Consider the following 19,109-nt stretch of genomic DNA (forward strand, 5'->3'; position numbering starts at 1 on the left):
TCTCAGCCTGCCTCCAGCTAACACTTTTGTATGACTTTTTATGACATATCTTTTTTTTCCTCCAATTTGGGTCATTACAATTCCATCTCGCACCCAAATCTCCTCTAGAGTCAGTTCCACTGACTCTCACGTAATACTGCTACTGCTCTCTGTCGACAAAGATCTTTTCCATTTCTCCTTTTCTACCTTCTACCATCTGACTGTTCACTCTACCACACATATCCTGTCAAGGGCTTTCTACTGGTCTTTCAGGAAGCCACTGCAACTCCTATCTGCTTCACAAAGAAAATTGTCTGCCCAGCTTTTAACATTATTGTTCTGTCAGTGTACTCTTTCAAGCACTTAGTAAATGTCTTTTAAAAGAATTTTTCATTTCCACGTTTTAGGAAATTAACTATACCTACTAACTCTACACATTCTTGACAGGGATATACCTTCCCAGATCTCTGAGATACCTTTCTTCTAGAGATGGAAGGTACCTATAAAGTTACAGCTTGGAAGAATGATTTCAGCCTTCTGTTCTGTTACATGATAAGACATGTGTTTGCTATTGAGACCCTAAAATGTCAGTATCTACAAGTCTCTAGCTTCCTCGTGTATTGCCCAATAGTTAACTTACCCAAGAATATTGTCTAGATTTATTAAGTGACACAATGCTTCCTATTGTTTTTAGATACTCACAAGAATACCCACATCACAGCTAACTCCTGGAGAACAAGGTTATTCAGAAGCTGTTTCACCTGTCATTTACTTAAAAGTTAACATTGGTAACAAAGGAGGAGGCTGCAGTGCTTGATAAGAAATGTATGCATTATCCTGCCCATGTAATTGTAACCCCTCTGTACAGTGTGTTCACAAAAAAAAAAAAGTTAACATTGGTGAGGTTAAACACTGTATTTAGTGACTCATACCATCAACCAATCATGAGAGAAAAAAGGATCTAAAGCAAAAGTATTTTTGAGAGGAGAGTGTTGGATTGAAGCTGTCATCACCAGGAAAATATCATGACCAACGTAAAGTCTTGAGGTACACTTCACAGAAAGAGCAGTTGATCAAGCAAATGCTGGTGACAGGCCAAGGAATGAATAACTACATATACCTGAGTTATTTGGGCTCCAAATTAGAGCCTGTGAACACTGACACTTTATGTTATAATAAGAGGAAAATATGCTTTTATTGTTTTTAAAAGAAACAACAACTAATGGCTTTGTAATAAGATCATCTGTTTTTAAACAGTTGCTTGGAATACTTCTTAGACACAGCAATAGCAAGATTTATGACTCAAAGTATCAAAATAAAGTTAAACTCCATTTCCTTGTGCAATACATGTGGTTCTGGAGTTTGAAAATCCCATCCAGGAAGTCAAAGTAATGTATTTAAAAAAAGCAAAAGACTCTGAAGATATTTGATGTTTCTGTCCATTCTTTCCACAGACTAACTATGTGGATCTATGTATATGGAGGGATATCTTTTAAGACATTGGCACACAGAATTATGGAGGCTATTAATTCCATACCATCAGAGTGAGTTGAGAACACGTCAAAACTATATTTCAACTTCTGCATGCCGAAGACTGAGAAACCAGGTGAAACCTGATGTTGCAGTTTCATTTGTGAAGCTGTTTTCGTAGAGGCCAAAGGAGAGAGGACATAGCATTTTAAGTTAAAAGATTTGTATTGCAGAATTCACATTTTCTAGGAGCAGGTGTAATTTCTTCCCTCTATGTAAGCTTTCAGATGACTGGATGAATCCTACCCACAGGAAAGAGGACAGCCTGATTTTCTCAAATTTTGTCCTTGAAATGTTATTTCATCCAAAATATCATCAACCAAAACACCCAATGTTCAGCCACTTAATTTGAGTACTATAGCCCAGATAAGTCAGTAGATAAGATTAAGCACCAAAATCACTGAGTTATTTTGTTCCTTACAACCCTTGCAAGAGTTGATAATTTCCTCTTCTTTCTAACTCTCATTTTCTGTAAGATAACAAAGCTTGATGCCTTTATTTCCTCTTAACATGGTTCCTTTGGCTAATGTGGTACCCTTTTCAATTTTCTATCCCTTTTTCTCACAAATACATCTTTATAGATAATGCAGCTGTATGAACAAATTAATTGATAATCAATTGGCCTGCCTAAAAGAAACCAAGACACCAATAACTGCTCATTTTTCTTCTCTATGAAAATAGCAATTGCATCTGTTGCTAGAAGCATGCTTGAATAGAATTGCCTTTTTTTATAATGTTAACAAGGTCGAACTCTGTCATCCTCATTTTCTCAAGTGATTTACCTGCAAACGAATGGTGCACATCATGAAAAAACTTGCTATTATTCAAGAAGGCTGTGCCTTTAGGACAGAGATAACTGTGAGATTGAAAGACCTTGCTCATCCTAGAATTTTTACATCTAATCAACTCAGCCAGCTAGGCTAATGATCTAAGGTTTGTCTGCAGAGCTAACACATGCAAAAATGTCTCCTTCATTAAGATACCAATGTCCAATGGTGAAATGATGTTAAACAGACACTATCAAGGCTTCTAATCTGAAGCATCATCATCGCTACATGCACTTGCCCTTTCTGAATTATGAATGGAAGAGGAAGGCATTCAGAAATATAAATATATTAAATGTTACCACCACTAGTCAATGTACTCTTAACATTTCTAGTCCATACAAATAAAACATATAAACCCAGAATGAAAATTGTTCATAACCACAATTAAAATACAAAGTCAACAATCTGAAATGGTACTTTTGAAGATTTGATTAGTGCTGGATAAATGCTTACCTCTGAAATTTTCCCTAACACTAAGCCCCATGTGGGCATCTCTGAACTTATTGCCTTTATAAATAGTTTAATTATCTTGAAAAAAATGTATATATGATGCCATTTCTAAAGCCAGAATGAGACTGATACAGCTATACTCACTCTATTTTCTTAAGAAAGTTATTATTATATAGTTAGTATTAGTAGGAACTCATTTAAAAAACAGCTGGTTTGCTTCAATTTCTGATGGAATAAATAAGGAAGTCCAAGATTTAGCTAACTTCTATCAAATGTTCAATATTTTTGTATGATATATGGAAAATATTTTTTATAAAAAATGAATGAACTGGGTGCTGGTGGCTCACATTTGTAATCCTATCTATTCAGAAGGCTGAGATTGGAGGATTGTAGTTCAAAGCCAGCCTGGGCAGGAAATTCTGTGAGACTCTTATCTACAATAAACCACTCAGAAAACCAGAAGTGGCACTGTGACTCAAGTGGTAGAGCATTTGTCTTGACTGAAGAGCTGAGGGACAGTGCCCAGGCCCAGAGTTCAAGCCCCACAACTGACCAATAAAAGAAAAGAATGAATTGAGTCCATTTATCAAAGAGCATTATAGGATTCCAAAAGGACATCCAAAATTGACTTACCAAAACTCAAGAAACTTACCTAGAACTCATTGGGAAGAATAAGAGAATGTGTTCAAAGCATTATATGTATTTTGTATTCTTAGAAAATTATCTTCACTGTACAAGTGTGTTATACAAATTTTACTTTTTGGAAAAAAATGTTAGTGCCTATTGTACCATCTCAGCAAGAGCAGCAAAGCAAATATGTTTACATTGTGAAATGATTTAAATCAAGTTAATTAGCAAACACATCACATCATTTACCATATTTTTTATACTGCAAACATTTAAAGTCTATTCTTTTAGCAATCTAGACAGATACATAATTAGTATGCCCAGAAGGTACCCAGACTCCCATGTTCACTTCAGTGCTCTTCACAATAGCAAAGATACAAATGCAATTTGGTATCTATCATAAAATGAGTAAGGAATTTGCAGTATATACAGAGTAGATTTCTATTCATCTATGCAGAAGAGAAGAAAATTCTGCCAATTGGAATGAGATTTTAGGAAATGTAACCATTGATTTTATTTCTCAAAATATTTTTCTTATACCATGGAAAGGTCAATAGAAACCAAGTGATTTTTTTTTTTTTAGTTTGAAATATATAGGGTTGCTAAAGTTCAACATCTTGAAAATGTGAATGCTAGCTGGAAAAGGCTGAGCTACTTTTTTTTTTCTATTAGGGATTTATATATTTTATTTAAGTTATATATATATATATTTTAATTGTGAGAATACCGTACAGAGGAGTTGCAATTACATGGGCAAGATAGCGAGTACATTTCTTTTTATCAGTTGTGGGGTTTGAACTCCTGGCCTGGGCGCTGTCCCTCAGCTCCTCAGCTCAAAGTGGACACTACCACTTGAGCCACAGTGCTACTTCTATGAGTACATTTCTTATCAAGCATTGTTGCCTCCTCTTGTTTCCCTTCCCATACTCCTCCGCTCCCCCCACCCGATCCTCCGCCCACCCCCCACCAAAGTTGTTAAGTTCGTTTTTTGACATAATGACTTGTACATCTCATTGTTACAATGGGTCCACTTGTATCCCTAGTTAAACGATGTGTTTTTTTCCCTTCCCCTCCACAAATTTTACCAACATTAAATACAGTGAAACTATGGGTTATACTGTGGGGGAGGGACATACAAAGCAACATAGAAATCATCTTATAAATATGATACAAACAATTGCGTGAAAGGAAAAAAAAAACAACAAAAACATTTGAATACTTATCTTGGGGTTCATTCCACTAACATCAACTTATCTGACCTTTTCTGCTTGACTAAGACATATACTAGTTATTGCAAATAAGGGAAACCATGGGACCTATGTTTCTTTGGGCATGGCTTACTTCACTGAATATAATTTTTCCAAGTCTTTCCATTTCCTAACAAATGGGGCAATGTCATTCTGATGGAGGCATAGAATTCCATTGTGTATATGTACCACATTTTCTTGATCCATTGATCTACTGAGGGGCATCTGGGTTGGTTCCATATCTTAGCTATGGTAAATAATGCTTCAATAAACATAGTTGTGCTGGTAGCTTTAGTGTGGTCTTGTTTGTAAACATTTGGGTAAATGCCCAAAAGTGGGATTGCCGGTCATAGGGGAGCTCTATGTGGAGCCTATAGAGGAACCTCCATACTGCTTTCCAAAGTGGTTGAACAAGTTTACACTCCCACCAACAATGCAGTAAGGTTCCCTTCTGTCCACATCCCCTCCAGCATCTGTTGTTAATAGAGTTCTTGATTATAGCCATTCTAACTGGGGTGAGGTGGTATCTCAATATTGTTTTGATTTGCATTTCTTTTATGGCTAGAGAGGTTGAGCATTTCTTCATGTGTCTATTGGCCATCCTTCTTTCCTCTTTCAGAGAAGTTTCTCTTTAAGTCTTTAGCCACTTATTTATTGGGCAGTTGTTTCTTTGAAGATTTGTTTTTGGGGGATTTAATTTTTTAAGTTCCAGGTATATTTTAGATATGAGACCCTTGTCGGTTGTATGGCTAGTGAAGATCTTCTCCCAATCCGTGGGCTTTCTATTGATTATGCGAGGTATGTCCTTTGCTATGCAGAAGCTCTGCAATTTCATGCAATCCCATTTGTCCAACCTTTCTTTGATTTGTTGTGTTTCTGGGTCTCTATTAAGAAAATTTCGGCCTTTGCCAACAAGACCTAGGATTTCTCCTATTCCATCCTGTAATGTTTTCAGAGTGTCTGTTTTGACTCCGAGGTCTTTGATCCATTTGGAGTTGATTCTGGTGCAGGGTGACATATAAGGATCTAGCGTTAGTTTTCTACAAGTAGTTAACCCATTTTGCCAGCACCATTTACTGAAGAGGCTGTCTTTCTTCCATTCTTCCATTCTATTTTTTTAGCTCCCTTATCGAAGATTAGATGGCTATAGGTCTTCAGGTTCATTTCTGGGATTTCAAGTCTATTCCATTGGTCCTGGGGTCTGTTCTTGTGCCAGTACCAAGCTGTTTTGATTACTATGGCTTTGTATTAGAGTTTGAAATTTGGTGTTGATATTCCTCCAGCAACATTCTTTCTGTAAAAATTGTTTTTTCTATTCGGGGTCTTTTATTGTTCCATATGAATTTTTGGCTTGCCTCTTCTACTTTCTTGAAGAATGAGGTTGGAATATTGATAAGTATTGTATTGAATTTGTAGATAGCCTTGGGAAGTATTGCCATTTTCACGATGTTGATCTTTCCAATCCAGGAGCATGGGAGTTTTTTTGCCACTTTCTAAGTTCTGTTTTGATTTCCTTTTTCAGGTTTTTAAAGTTTTCATCATAGAGCTCCTTCACTTCTTTGGTTAAGTTAATTCCTAGGTATTTTATTTTTTTGTGGGGCTATTACAAATGGAATTGCTTTGCTGATTTCAGCCACACTTTTCTTATTGTTGGCATATAGAAACGCCATTGATTTTTGAGGGTTAATTTTATACCCTGCTATTTTGCCAAAGTTTTGATTCACCTTGAGTAATTTGGGAGCGGAGTCCATGGGATTCTTTAAATACAAGATCGTGTCATCTGCAAAGAGGGAGAGTTTTACTTCTTCTTTTCCTATTTGGATCCCTTTTATGTTTGCATCTTGTCTTATTGCTGTAGCTAGGCATTCTAATACTAGATTGAAGAGAAGTGGAGAGAGTGGACATCCTTGTCTCATTCCTGAGTTTAGAGGAAATGGATTTAGTTTTTCACCATTGAGTATAATACTGGCTGTAGGTTTGTCATATACAACCTTTATTGTATTGAGGAAGGGTCCATGGATTCCTAGTTTTTCCAGAACCTTCATCATAAGGGCGTGTTGGATCTTGTCAAATGCTTTTTCTGCATCTATTGAGACAACCTTGCTCTTGTTGATGTGATGAATTATGTTAATTGATTTGCATCCCTGAAATGAATCCTGTTTGATCGTGATGTATGATTTTTTGGATGAATTGTTGAAGTCAATTGGCCAAAATTTTGTTGAGAAATTTTGCATCAATGTTCATCAAAAAATGGGTCTATAGTTCTCTTTCTTTGATGAGTCCCTGCCTGGTTTGGGATGAGAGTTATTATAGCTTCATAGAATGAATTTGGTAGTGAACTTTCTCTTTCAATTTCATTGAAGAGTTGAAGGAGTATTGGTGTGAGTTCTGTTTTGAAGGCCTTGTAGAATTCCACCGTGAAACCATTTGGTCCTGGGCTTTTCTTAGATGGGAGGTCTTTATTGCTGTTTCTATTTCAATACTTGATATGGGCCTGTTAAGATGGTTTAACTCATCTTGGTTTGGTTTCATCATGTCAGTATTTGCTAGGGAAAGGTCCATTTCTGCCAAGTTCTCAAACTTATTAGCATAAAGGTTTCAAAAGTCTTCCCTTATAATGTTCTGAATCTTGGTTGTTTCTGTGGTGATGTTTCCATTCTCATCTCTGAGTTTATTTATTTGGGTGTGTTCTTTTCTTTTTCTAATAAGATTTACTAGGGGTCTGTCTATTTTGTTAATTTTTTCTAAGAACTAACTCTTTGTTTTGTTGATTCTTTCTATGTTTTTTTTGGATCCTAATTCATTTAATTCTGATTTAATTTTAATTATTTCTTTCCGTCTAATGGATTGGGGTGTATCTTGCTGCTCTTTTTCAAGGAGGCTCAGATGTTTCATTAAATTGTTGGTTTCAGATCTCTCCAATTTGTTGATGTAGGAACTCAGAGCTATAAACTTGCCTCTGAGTTCTGCCTTTGCTGTGTCCCACAGGAGGTGGTAGTTTGTGTGCTCATTTTTGTTGCATATCATGAACACTTGAATTTCGTTTCTAATCTCCTCCATGACCCACCAGTGGTTCAACAGTGTATTGGTCAGCCTCCATGTGTTACAGGACTTTCTTTGGTGGCTTTTGGTGTTGAGTTCTAATTTTATTCCCTTGTGGTCTGAGAGAATGCAAGGTACAACTTCAATGTTTCTGAATTTGGACGTTTGCTTTGTGGCCTAAAATGTGGTCTATTTTGGAAAATGTTCCATGTGCTGCTGAGAAGAACGTATATTCTGATGCTGCTGGGTGAAATATTCGGTAGATGTCTGTTAAATTTAGTTGATCTATGCAGTTGTTTATGTCTGTGGTTTCTCTGTTGAGTTTTTGCTGAGTTGATCTATCTAGTGGGGATAGTGGTGTGTTAAAGTCCCCAACAATTAATGCCTTTGGATCTATATGAGATTTGAGAGAGAGTGGTGTTTCTTGAATAAATTTTGGTGTTCCATATTTTGGCGAATAGAGATTCTGAGTTACTTTTTAAATCTTTAAAAATATAATTAAAGAAGTGGCTGTGTGGCTCAAGTGGTAGCATACTGGCTTTGAGCTGAAGAGCTTAGGTACAACATCCCGGCCCAGAGTTCAAGCCCCATGACCGACCCAAAAAATATGTATATATTATATAAATGGAAAAAAAAACAGATAACAATGCAGTTAGTGTTAGCATTATCTTATAAATGTCTGCACATTCTTAGATTCTTAAATCATTACAAAACCTCTGTCAGTGGAAACACTATTTGTTTCTTATGTATGCTTAACAGTGAAACAGTGAATAGTCAGAAACATTTAACATTTGTTTTGAGTACATGAACCCATAGAAAGCATCCAGGTGTTTTTAGAGAAGTATCTCTTTCCACAGACCAGACAAGTTAACACCTAAAGGTAAGACAAAGCAACACATCAACATTAGAAATGTATGAGGTGGTGTTTCTTCCTCTGTGATCCTGAGTAATTCTTTGAGGATCACTTAACCTGACTCCTTGTCTGCATGTGCCTGGCCTGGCCTATCAATGTTCTCTTGGAATCCTATTCTATTTCTTTCTTTCAGGATCCCCTTGATCAGAATTGTTATTGATGCTTGTAATAACTTTTCAGAAGAATTGGCTCATGGTGTCTCACTTCGAAGTACTTGTGGGTCAATGACTTTCCTGGGATTATAATAAATACATTTCATTTCCCTATTGTGTTTCATAAACTCTTGTGTCAAAATTGAAGATTGGCTGGGGTTGTTGATATTTAGAGATGATTGAGATATAAGATCAGCCTTTAACATGAAAAGATTTTTTAGTCACCTTTAGCTGTTTGGTCTGTAGCCATCTGCAAAGGAGTATTGTGATAAGAACTCTCTAGGACAATACCAATAACAATGAATTATAAACAACAGTGTGTACAGGGAACAAAGGCCCTCATCAACTTGAGCACTTTATTTTAGCTCAGTGGGAAGATAAAATTGCAAAATGGTATCATTGACTAAGATTGAGTTTATTGGCTATCATTGCCCACTCCAAGTGGATGTTTCCAGTCCATCCAGAGTAGTATAGCATTAATTCCTTAGCATTAATTTTAATTTCTGTCACTTCCTTTTTCTTTATGTTACTTTGCATAGGGACCTTCAGTGTGTTGTCATCTACATTTAGATAATGAGTGACAGTAAAGAGAAACACCATATTACATTTAATTTATAGAATGAGTGTATATTATCTCCATAGAGAAATATACAAAATTATGCTAGGAAATACAAAAGATTTACAGTCTTTGGAAAGGAAAGAAATCCAATTTATCTATATAATATATATATGTATATATACCCACAATACTAAATATTTATGTCAAGTACATGCAAATGAATATTTTTCCCTATCAACACAACTAAAAGCTTTGTGGAAATAGTTCCTTTACAGTATAATACAGCAAATTGGAATTTTATCAAACATGCATAGAAAATTTATGTATAGCTTATATTTGTTATTTATATCAGAAAGAAACTTTTGACTTAGAGAATCTATTATGACATTCTACTTTGTTCTCAGGAGGGACAGTATTTTTTAAGTGAAAAGAGATTGTGTCTTAGCAAAACATTTTATATATAAAACGTAAGATTATATATATATGTATGTGTATATACACATACATAAACACATATACAGAGCAGAGATAAACAGTAAGAGAGACAGAGACAAACAAAGACAAAGAGTGACAGAAAGGGAGAGAGAAAGAAAGAGCGAGAGAGCGAGGGGGGGAGAACGATTCTCAATATGTAGCTCAGGCTAGTCTCAAACTCAGAATTCTCCTTCATCTACTTCCAGAGTGCTGGTATTACTAGAATACACCTGTTGGAAATGAACTATACAACTTGGAGGGAAGGGGGTGGGGAGGGGAAAAATTGGGAGAAAACGGGGAGGGGTGGCACTGCTTGAAAAGAAATATAGCTATTACCTGATTCACATAACTGTAATCCTGTACATCACCTTCACAATAATTACTTTTTTTGATTTGTTCTGGGGCCTGAACTTTGGGCCTGGGCACTGCCCCTCAGCTCTTCATCTCAAGGCTTGCACTCTACGACTTAAGCTACAGCACCACTTCGGGCTTTTTCTGCTTACATGGTGCTGAGGAATGGAACCCAGGGCCTTATGCATGCAAGGCAAGCACTCTACCAATGAAAGACATAAAGTTGTGCTAGGAATACGACCTAGTTTTTCAGATTAGCATTCATGATGTTTAGTGGCTGAATCTTAGCAGAACATAATGAAAATCTACTTCTAATTGTTTACAATTGCTTCTCTTCCTGCATTAAAAAAATACCAATGTTCAGAAAGCCCTCAGAATTCATTTATCTGAATTAAGAAGACAGACATTCATATGATGAGGTGCTTGTCTTTTCTTAGCTCATAAGATTTATTGCATGAACACAAACTTCTGTTTCATTACTGATTTAATGATGAAATTAATGCATGCTCTTTTCTCAAAAGTTGAAAACACAATGACTTAAAAAGACAGAAATTCACACATTGTCCCACTTAATTCAAATAAAATCACAGATAACATTTTGGTGAATTTTATAACCATTTATATGCAAACGACTAAAATTAAAATGTACAAGAATTCTTCCATACTCACTTATAAAAGTTAATATTATGCTCAAATGTTTCTCAATCTTTTCATCTTAGTTGTGTACGCATCATTGTGGCAGTTGAGGCTAGAGAAGTACCATATATATATATATATATATATATGTATATAAATATATATGGATATATATATATTTCAACAGTATTTTATATATAATGTAAATAAGTGGTAATCATTATGAGGATTCATTATTATAAGGGTAAGGAGACAGGGCAAGCAGTCTGTATGGAGATTTTGTTCTGTGTTGGCGAGAGCCAGAATTGTTGGGCAGGTGATAAGGGATAATTATGAAGTGGAGAGAAGAAGGATAAACTGGAACCTTGAAAAGTGAGATAGAATAGAATCCCTACAAGTCTCTTAAGGCCTCAGTGTTTCCAAGTTCAATGATATGAAACTGGTATCCAGCCAAGCAGCAGAACACAAACTGGGCTTGGGAGCTGAAGGAGTAGATAGAGGATGACCATTGGACAGTGCAGGAGTCAGAGCCAGGCTTTAGACTCACGCCAACAGTGATGGCATTAGCTGAGACACAAGTAGCCAAGGCTATAACAGCACATGGTATGTTCCTGCACTTTCCCTTGACAAAAATAATTCCAGCCATAGCCTTAAGCTGCTTTCCAAATTTCATACAAATTATCATTTTGTGGCATTCCTAATGGCTAATTATGGACAGAAGGATGCATTTGGAAATTTAGAGATCTTGCTTGGGTGGACTCAATCCACAATAATCATTTTTCATTTTAATGCCTAGGAAGCATTTTATAAAATGCACACTGGCTGATGGAATGTTTGAAAACAATGAAATACCTGGTACTCTCTCTGATGTGTACACTGCCTTTTAGGTCCTGGTAATTGACATTTTTCAGTTGTCAAAACCTACTAGTTCTCCAGGTTTTGAACCTGCACAACGCTACTCTTCTTCAGGATTCAGCCTAAGGTGTCCAGCTTACACAGGAATCTAGCCTGATTTTGTTAAACTCTTGTGATCATCTGCTGTGCTCCAAAGGCACTGTAGTTTCACGCCAATGTAGAACTCATATTGTCCAGTGCAGTCACCCGTCCCATTGTTTTCACTTCGCTGTGTCCTTGAGGGTAGACAAAGCATCTTACTCCTTGTCCAGTCTCAGATTCTTAGGAGAGTTCTTGGCACAGGGGAGGCAAGCAATTAATTATTAAGAGTTATTTGCTAGATCCAGAAGATGAGTTATTTTTCCTTTTGTTAATTTTGATATTTGCAGAATATACACTGATATCAATTCTTTGAGTTTTCCTCAGGAGAATGAAGTGGAAGCTGCTTTCCTGAGTTCCAGTAAGGTGCTCTGTCAGAAACAGTGGAAGAAAATCACTTGAGGGGCTGGGGATGTGGCTCAGTGATAGAATGCTTCCCTAGTAGGCAAGAAGCTCTGGGTTTGATTCCTTGGTATCATATAAACAAATAATAAATTAAATACAAAACCAAACAAATGAACAAAAAGAAAAATCACTTGAAATGTTTGCCATTAGTGACACCAGGTTGGCTAATATCTGCTTAAATAAAATGAAATCATCAGGAAGTAATAGAATTCTGAGATGTTCTGATTTGGATTGGCTATTACATTTCAAAAGTCTACTAAATTTTAAAATATGCAATAAGAAAAGGAAATGACTAATGCATTTCTCATTCAACAGACTATTAAATGCATCTGTTTTTAATGGCTATTTGAGCACTTTCTTTTGTTTTGTGAGTCATCTCAAGTTGCTTGCAAAAGCGAGAAGAAAAATTTAAAGACAAAGCCAAATAATCTTTATTAAAAAAAATCTGACCTCATAGGACCAAAAACATTGCAAAAGTAAGGCAAGGTAGAGTAGAGATAATCCTTGGGATAGTGAAAAAGATGATTAATTGGTACCTAATATGCTAAAATCTGCATCTATTTAATTATTTAGAACTCACTAGTTTGGACAAAAAATAAAACACAAAAACATGAAAAATGAAACTATTAATGGGAAAACTATGCAGCCTGTACACCACCTCATAAATATTAAAAAAACAACTTGATATCTGTTCTACACAACTGATCTACCCACATATACTGGGGCTCTGTACTTGACCATGTGTGAAGCCGCCCCAAAGTGAACATTTAAACATACTGATAATAGTAACAGGATGTAAAATACTCAGACATCAAATTTTTTCTGTGCCTACCCTACTTTAGCTTGAAAGTATTATTTGTAAAAGTAACCTGAATAATACATGAATCAGAGACAATGGCATTCACATCAATATTTATTTTCATGAGTATTTGTCAAAAGATTATCAACAAGTTACCTAGAGGTCTTCAAAATCTTAGCAAGTGTATAAATGAAGTTCCCTAATAGTAGCTGTTGACACATTATTATTTTTCTCATTGGAATTAAGAGAAAAGTAACATAAGGAAAATACTGCTCTGCCCTGCTACATGTGTTCTTAATTTTTTTTTCTTTACTTGTTACTCTTGCCTTATGAGAGATCATAAGATAATGGATTAAATTTATTCTTCCTATGCGTTTTCACTTTCTTCTAAATAGACTTAAGGGAAAAATTTACCATTAGAGTTACTTCATTTCACTGTATAGATCACTGATTACTTGACTGGCACCGCTGAGGCATGACTGTCCATTCACAAATGCTGAAGAACTGATGTGCAGTGTGTACATGATCCGGGAAGAAGGGCTTATGACAGATGATGGTTGTGGCTATTTCAGAATCGGGCACTTTCATCTCTAGATCTATATCTTATTTCGTTTTTATCCCCAACACATAGAGCAAAGCTAAAAACATAGAAGCTAATCAATAACTTTTCCCCTGAAAGAATGAACAGTAGTTCCTGAAAGAACAAGAGACACTGCATGAAGCACACAGTTTGTACTTTTAGCAATACAGGTCAGATGTCTTATTCTTGAATTCTGGTGGGTGTATGGTCTAGGAAGCAGAGAAGGATGTTATTTACTGCACTCTACAATTATGCATCTTGCTAGGCCAAAGTTGGAACCAGTCAGAGCAAAATGGTTTCCTTGGTATTTTCTGATAAGTATAAATGGGGTGAGACTCTTTCTTTCCCTCATTTACAAAATGCATAGGATCACTTTTCTTTGGGTCTTCCCAAGTGTCCCTTTTCATAGTGACTCTGCTCAGAGTTGGCTGACAGAGATCAGAAACACATTAATTTTTTCCTCTGAAGATACTTCTCAAGTGGTGCTGTGGCTCAAGTGGTAGAGTGCTTGCCTTGATCTAAAGAGCTCGGGGACAGTGCCCAAGCCCAGAGTTCAAGTCCCATGACCGACAAAAAATCTGTGAATCAGAAACATGTAAGGACCATAGCTCAGTTATTAGTGACATGGAGAAAAGAACAAATGGGCTGAGACAAACAGAAACTGTCAGACAAGTTGATGTTAGGTGAAATGAACCCCAAGATAAGGATTCAAATGTTTTTTTTCTTTCTTGCGATTGTTTCCAACATATTTATAAGATGATTTCTTTGTTGCTTTGTATGTACCTCCCCCACAGTATAACCCCCGCTTTCACTGTATTTGATGTTGATATAGTTTGTGGAGGGGAAGGGCAAAAACAAATCATTTAAATAGGGTTACAGGTGGACCCATTGGGGTGTGAGGGCTGTGGGGGTTGAGGGATGGAGAGGGGAAGGGATGGTATGGAGGAAACAAAGGAGGTGGCAACAATGCTTGATAAGAAATGTACTCATTATCTTGCCCATATAATTGCAACCCCTCTGTATGGTATTTCCACAATAAAAAAAAGAACAAATGGGAAGAACATACAAAGGAAACAAAAGAATCACATAGTGCATTATAAGTACATTAAAAACAGCAAGAAAGAAAGAAACAAAAACAACACTTATGTCCCTGTCTTGGGGTTCATTTCACTTAACACCATCTTATATTGTCATGTGTACATAGCTTTTGAGCTTTTCTGCTTGTTTTAGACATGTACTAGTTATTGAAAATAAGGGAAACCATAAGATCTATGTTTCTTTGGTCCTGGCTTACTTCACTTAATATATATTTTCCAAGTCTTTCCATTTCCTAACAAATGGGGCCATGGTATAACTCGTTTTCACTGCATTTGATCTGGTGTTCTGAATCTTGTATATAGGTTTTTATAATTTGGAGAGGGGAAGGAATATAACAAAATGCTTAAATAAGGATACAGTTTGACCCATTGTAACAATGAAATGTATAAGACACCATATTGAAAACAAACTTTACAACTAGGGGGGGGGAAGAGGGAAGAGTTGGGGAGGTGGGAGGGAAGGTATGGTAGGGGAAAAAGGAGGAGATAACGCTTGATAGGAAATGTACGCATTACCCTACTCATGTAACTGTAACCTAGCTATACAGTATTTTTACAATAAAAACATATATGAAAAAAAGAACAAATGGAATTGATTTATACCAGAGAACCTATGAAGCTTCTGCTCTATTTCCCAATCCATCCACAGGACAGCAGATAAAAACATGGGTAATTCTCTAGATATTTAATTTAAAAAATTGTCTTTTCTTTTTTAAATGTTGGATTGAACCCAGGACGTTGTACTTGCTAGGCAAGACCTTGCCATTGAGCTCAGAGTCAAGTGCTACTGTTATCAAAGACACATAGCATGCAGCAATGTATTTAAATCCTGAGACATTCCAAACAGAGGTTGATACAATACCACGTCCAATGTTCACCCCCAATCTGAAATTCAAAATGCTTCCAAATATGAAACATTTTAAAGCATTTATCTGATGCCGCTTGTGGAAGCTTCTACACCATGAAACTTGGTGTCATGCACTGAATTGCAAAAAATATTGTAGAAAGTCACATTCAGGCTTTATGTTTGAATGAAACATAGGGAGCATGAATGAATTCTGGATCTTATAACCAAGACTTCATTATATGTATGAGAAAATAAAAAAAATCTAGAAAAATCTAGTCTCAACCTTTCTTTGTCCAAGGATTTTGGATACAGTTGAGTCAATCTATTCAATTGGCTATGTGCACTGTAAACCACTCCATTCAATGTGTTATGTTTGGATAAGTGTCTGGAGACGCAAATGGGCCAGGAATTACAGGTGTGAACACCAGGTGTTGGTGGATTTTTTGAGATGGGGCCTAGTGGGAGAGAAATGGTTTTTTGGGGGGTGCATCTCTGTAAGAATTCTTGGTGCCCTGGCTTCTTCCTAGTGGTTTGGTTACAAAATGAGCAGATTTTTTCTATTACATGCTCTTGTCAAACATGCAGCCAAAGTAAATTTGGTGACTTGATTATGAACTAAAATCTCCCAAACTGTGAGAAAAAACTAGCATTTATGGTTTATAAAAAATGGACTATTCCAAGTACTTGTTCTAATGATGGAAAGTGAACCACCACACTAGGTATCTAGCTGTCCAGTATGTTGATACTGTGTTGGGATAGAATTCAGAGAATGTACTCTTTCCCCTTCTCTTTTGCAAATGTGATTTTATTTTATTTTAATTTCTATTTATTTATTTTCCTTTTCTCTTTTAAAAAATATAAGAGAACTTTGTGCTTATAAAAGTGTTTTAGGGGCTGGGAAGGTGTCTCAGTTGTAGAGTGCTTGCCTTGCATGCCTGAGGGTTCGATTCCTCAGCATCACATAAGCAAAAAGAAAAAAGCTGGAAGTGGTGCTGTGGCTCAAGCGGTAGAGCGCTAGCCTTGAGCTGAAGAGCTGAGGGACAGTGTCCAGGCCCAGAGTTCAGGCCCCATGACCGGACCCCCCCCCCCAAAAAAAAAAGGTGTTTTAATAGAATTCTTAGGCTATTTTTATATTAATTCAACTTTAGTTTCTCATTTTTTAATTATAAGTAAACATTGTACAAAGTGTTATTTATGTACTACGTGGTTCATATAAATTAATCATACATAAATCATGCCCATAGATATCCATTAATGAAGAGAATAGATGTAACATGTAGTTATAGAAAGATGAGTTAAGAAAGACATACTTTTGTCATAAAGTTAGCAATTAATTAAGTGAATAATTGAAAGGAATGATTAGCTACCCTGTTTTAGAACGTGAACAAGAAATTCATTCATTCAAAGATGGTTTGGAATAGGTTAATGTGTTACGGTCTAATTATAGTTTATTTATATTTTAGAGCTTGTGAGCAAAGGTAATCACGACAGTTTTTACCCAATCTGTGACATTTGAGAGTGAAAGATGCTTTTATTATGATGCCAAGGAAATTTTGACATAAATTGTGATTGTTCTGGGAAAATGTGAACAAATTATGAAGCTGGAAAAATGGCTTGCATTCAATTAGTCATCCATTTAAATCAAGCTTTTAAAAACATGTTTACAGCTTTTCAGAGGTGTTTAATTTGCAGCAGGTTTAATTACAGCTCAGTTGAAAATTTTTAGTTAGAAAAGAATATTCACATGTGTATTTATTGGTGCTCAGAATGCTCTCTCATGGACTACTTTGTCCTTCAGCTCATAGTGAAATTACCACCTTCCTGCTTAGCTTCTGCTGCTCACTCAGTCTAAATTCATCCTACAGTTTGTCCTCCAAAGTAAAGAAGGTAACACTCTTCAAGAATGTAAACAAATTAAATATAGAAGGAATAGTAGGGTTATGAAAGTAGAATCATGAATCTACTATAGTAATGTTGAGTTCAGGTAGTAATCATCAATGGAAACAAAACTATTTGATCAGAATTAGTGAGATAACATGAGATTATATGGTCACAAAGATTCTTCCCACAGGACATGCAGTAAGTGAAAACAAACAAATAAACAAATAAATAACTTTTGCTGGTCCTGGGGCTTAAACTCTGTCCCTGAGTCTTTTTGTGCTCAAGGATTAGTGCTCTATCGTTTGAGCTACCATGTTACTTCCAACTTATCATGAGTAGTTTATTGGAAGAATTAATAGACTTTCCAGCCTGGCTAGCTTTGAATTGTGATCCTCAGATCTCAGCATCCTGAGAAGCTAGGATTACAGGCATCTGACTTTAAATTTATTTTATCTGGCACAGAAAAATAAATAAAAGTTCCATGTACTGAAGAGCTAACATAGCCTTTCAATTAATGTATACATTGTAAACTTTATGTGTATCAGGTTAAACATACCTATCTCTTCCAATGTTTTTCATTTCCTAATGAGAGAAAGAGAGAGAGAGAGGTAATAACAGGTTTAACTTTTCCTTGCAATGAATTCATGCATATTTGATTTCACTGCTGAGTTTTGTCAGGTACATTTCTACTCAAAACTTCAAGAATAATTTATTTCTTTTTGTTTTCCAGTTCTGATTTTCTAATGTTCCTTTCAGTTTCCCTACTTTACCACTGCAGGGGAGGGGGTGGTCATGTAGCCATCACCTGTATAAACAAAGCCTGCTGTTAGTATGCAGTGCCTGTGCATCTTGGGAAAACGTGTTGGGGCAAGCATGTTCAGGGAGGAAACAGCAGTAACAAGACGGCATTGAGACCACTCTAGAAACAGCATACTCCAAAGGACTGAAAGGAAATTGCAGTAATTATGTGGGTTTTTTTTACCTGTCTTTATTGTCCTTAAATAGTTGTACATTGAAATGTATCAGTTTGTGAGTGGTTAATGTCACCCTTCTATCCTCCTTCCTCATCTGGTTAAGACCAATAAGTAAACACCAAGAAGTGATCTTGAACAGGCATACTATAGAATCTAGTCAGGAGCTTTAGAGTTAGATGTTTCATGGAAAATATTATAGGTTTTCACTGTGTGTTTTACAACTTTATGAAGAGAATCTGGAAGATCAAGAAAGCACTCTATCAACCATGGTTGGACTAAAACATAGAATAAAAAATGTGTGTAGGGAAGTTTGGGAATTCTCTTCATGTTGAACCTTCAGTCTGTAATTTACAGATTATTTCACATGAATTCAGGTCTCTCTTTTCTGAGTCACTGGTGTCTAATAAGTAAAATTAAGTATTAAAGCTTTTTTTTCAGACTGCATGTTATTACGTAAAAAACTCTAATACAATTGCACAGTTGGCTGACATTTAGAATAAGTAGGTTTAGGTTGTTGCTACTGTCATATAAATCTTGGATTTAAAGTCAAAGGTTAACTTTATAAAATGATGATTACTCAAGCTTCAACCTGACTTCTTTGCTTTGATACACACCACATAAAAATGTTCTGATTTGTAAACTGAGGTTTGAGGTTAAACCGTAAATTAATTATACAAACAGCATTTAAACTCTTATTCTTGAACATTTTACTGATGATCTTCCCACTGATTTCCTTTGTTAAGTAG

The sequence above is a fragment of the Dipodomys spectabilis genome, unplaced genomic scaffold (assembly GCF_019054845.1).
Source record: "Dipodomys spectabilis isolate Male_0828 unplaced genomic scaffold, ASM1905484v1 ptg000197l, whole genome shotgun sequence".
NCBI classification, from domain to species: domain Eukaryota; kingdom Metazoa; phylum Chordata; class Mammalia; order Rodentia; family Heteromyidae; genus Dipodomys; species Dipodomys spectabilis.